At 32.1% G+C, this 3,793-nt stretch overlaps 1 non-coding gene across 1 annotated transcript; it reads left to right on the top strand.

Annotated features, from left to right (window-relative positions):
• Positions 1 to 3,463: 3,463 nt before the first annotated feature.
• LOC112627176 lies at positions 3,464 to 3,569 on the top strand. Its single transcript, XR_003120043.1, has one exon. It is a non-coding gene; the product is annotated as a U6 spliceosomal RNA (small nuclear RNA).
• Positions 3,570 to 3,793: the final 224 nt, after the last annotated feature.

The raw sequence follows: 3,793 nt of genomic DNA, 5'->3' as shown, positions 1-3,793 counted from the left end.
GGGAGGGGGGAGGGATTGCATTGGGAGTTATACCTGATGTAAATGATGAGTTGATGGGTGCAGCACACCAACAAGGCACTAGTATACATATGTAACAAACCTGCACGGTATGCACATGTACCCTACAACTTACAGTATAATAATAATAAATAAATTTAAAAAAAAAAAAAAAGAAAAGAAAATACCAAAGTGTTTTACATTTATTTCTATTTGAAATCCATTTCAAATAGAAAAGTTTGGCTGAACTCGTTGCTTCTAGCCTTAGCCTCCTCAACCTATTCTCAACAGAGTAGTCAGAATGATTCTCATAAAGCTTCATGCATATGAAATCATTCCTCCAAGGTTTGACATGACTCCCATTTATCTTGAAGTTTAAAAAGCCCTTAAAATGACTGGCAATACCCTATGAGATCTGACCTCTTGCTATGTTCTTATATTTTCTCCTACTAATTTTCAGTTCTTCCTAGTCCTGTCCACCCTAACTGGGTTCCTTTCCTACTGAGAAACACTCTCAGGATATCTGCACAATTACTTCCTCACATCTTTCAAATCTTTTCATATTTCACCTTTTCAATAAGGCCTATCCTGACATCCTCACCTGAAATTGAAACAACTATTTGGACTTCCTCTCCCCATTGCCTCAGTCTCCCTTACTCGGCTCCCATTTATTTTTCTGTATTTTTTTCACAGCCCTCATTAGTTTGTAAACTTTCACACAATCTATTATGCTTGCTTTTTGTCTCTCTTCCTATACTAAAATAAATACTCCACTAGGACAGAGATCTTTGTTTTGCTTCATATTGCATCTAAAGCATCGACAAATACAGCATCTGGCATACAGCTAGTGCTCAATAAACAGTTGTTGAATAAAGGAATAATAAAGTAAGTGAATACATGGAAGGAACAATATGTTAACTATGTGGCTTAGTATCCTGTGGAATTATTATAAACTGAGCAATTGGAAAGAAATAAATTCTATAGCTCTATGAAAACCTGATAAGCACAGGATAAAACTACATATACGCTATTTTACTGTTATTTATAGTGATGGCTGTCATAAAATGTATACTTATTTGGGGACATCAAATTAATTTAGTTCTATATTAAATGTTTCTCACTTTATCCTTTTGTTTTCAATAACTTAAATATCAATAAATGTATTTCCTTATGGGTATTATTTCTAACATTTAAATTTTTGACCTCCAAAACAGCAGGAATTGATTAACATTTAACAACATGGAAATGTGAAGAAATGAGAAAATTAATTATTGCACCTCATAACTCAGAGCGTATGGCTCAGTTTTAATGCATCATGTAAAGGCTTTAGACTTCAGAGAATCTATTTAAAATTTGAATTCTTACACATTGGAATGGTAAATAAGGGGAAAGGACAAAAAGAACTCAATTCAATCCTAGTCAAAGACCCAGTGACCACTGAAGTTTTATGCAAATAATCAGAAAAAAATGGCATAATCTTTAATCATCCTCATTAAGGGAACAACAACAAAAGACAAGTAAACATTGTTTAAATGGCATTTTTGCCTAATTTCCTATCATCTACTTTATATTCTGATATAAAAGAGAGAATTTGGGCTTCAAGGAAAATGAGAAACAACATCATTTAAAGGTTTAGACAATGTAGAGTTAGAGATGTTATTACTGGGCTGATTCTTTTAAAAATACAACACTGATTATACCACTATTTTGCTAAAAATTCTGCACTGGTTCGTCTTTGTGATCATAATCAAAGTCAAAGTCATCACAATGTTCATGGCTCTATAAATTTGGGCCTTCTTTACCTATGACCTAATTTCTACCACGTTTCTCATCTTTATCTGCTCCCATCACCTTGACCTTGTTGCTGCTTCTTCAATATTTCAGACACTAGGGCCTTTATGGTGGTGCTTTCTCTTCTGGAATATTCTTGCCCTCAACATTTGCATAGCAACTCCATTAACTCCTTCGATACATGCACCATTTCCAATTATTGCTTTCTTAATGAACCCATGAATATACAAACACATAAACATGTATTTAATACTAGACATCTTTTGTGCTTAATGATAAATGCTAGATGCATTCCTAGTAAAGAAATAAAACAAAAATGTCCACCATCACCACAATTGCTACAAATTATTGTGGAAGTATTAACCAACTCAATTGTGAGCACACATACACACACACACACACACATACACAAACACGTCTGTGTAATTATTGCTATTTGAAGACATTTACTTAAAAATCTAACAGTATCATTCTAGAAAGGTAATCTTTTAAAATTAATTTAGCAAGCATCAGAAATTTTCTGAATTTGTGTTAGTACTTTAAAATAAACTGTAATGAATGCCAATAAATATACTTCAGAAATTAACAAGATTTATGTAAAGGAAACAAGTCTCTAGAGAACATAGAGTAAAACTCAAACAAATTAAAAGACTATTATGAAATAATAAAATAAGAGGCTCAGTCATATAAGGAAGTCAATTTTCGTAAAGCCAATCTATTATAGAAATTTAATAATATCTTAGGCAAAATCTTATATCACAAAATAATCTTATAGTTACTGTAAAAGAGTAAGTATTTAAGAATTATAAAAATATGCAAAAAACAGAGTAATGATTATGTTTTTCCTACCAAATACTATAATACATTATAAAACTGCAATATTAAAGATTTTATGGCACTAAATTTTTCTTTTAATTCTGTAAATTAGACTATTCACCCACTTACTAAAGTCTTTATTATCTACATTTATTAGTTTTTGTTAGTTAATTAAGTGGAGTCTTCCAAATGTAGAGTCATATTATCTGCAAAGGACAATGTATATTTTTTCTATCCAAGTTTTATGTTTTAATTTTTCCTATTGTGCATTCCTCTAGTGCATTTTTCCAAAATGCACTAGTTCATATTTTCAAAATTATTTAGTAATAATGGCAAAAATGGACATTCTATTTCCTGTTGCTAAATTGTGATAATGCTTTCTATGTTTCCTTATTAATTATTGAATAATTGCTTCCTTTGTGTTCAAAGAGATAAATTTACCTATACATCTATCTATCCCTTATTATTGTAGTGGTTTTTATTTTTTTGTAAGAACAGATGTGAATTTTCTTACATTTTCAGCATTTATAGAAGACAAAAAAAACAGTACCTTTTTGTCTTGCTAGATTAACATGGTTCTTGTACGATTTCCCAGGATTTGCATTCCAGGAAAGCACCCTAGTGGATTGTTGCCTATTATTCTTTCAATGACATTGTAATTTAATTGCAATTTTTATAGGGATGGGGGAATGCAATGGTATTCAGATGTGAGATCTATCCTCACTGTTTGCTATATGTTTTATTTCTACTGGATTTGGTATCAATGTTTTAATTGTTTTATCAACAATTATTTAGAAGCCTTTAGAAAACCTTCCTTGGAGCTTTTAATTTTTAAAGCTTTGACAGAACTAACTTTCAAGTGCTCACTTTGGCACAACACATACTAAAACTGGAACAAGACAGAGAAGATTAGCATGGCCCCTGTACAAGGATGACACACAATTAATGAAGCATTGTATACTTCTCCAACACCAAAATTCAGGAAATGCAGAGAACCCCAGTAAGATACTTCACAAGAAGATCACCCCCAAGACACATGGTCATCAGATTTTCCAAGGTCAAAATGAAAGAAAAAAATGTTGAAGGTAGCTAAAGGAAAAGGTTGGGGGAAGGGAAGCCCATCAGACTAACAGCAGACCTCTGAGCAGAAACCCTACAAGTGATAAGAGATTGAGAGCCAGTATTTAAC

Source organism: Theropithecus gelada, chromosome 6 (genome assembly GCF_003255815.1).
Source record: "Theropithecus gelada isolate Dixy chromosome 6, Tgel_1.0, whole genome shotgun sequence".
NCBI classification, from domain to species: domain Eukaryota; kingdom Metazoa; phylum Chordata; class Mammalia; order Primates; family Cercopithecidae; genus Theropithecus; species Theropithecus gelada.
Note: the sequence above shows the minus strand (reverse complement) of the source record. Positions and strands in the feature narration are given on the sequence as shown.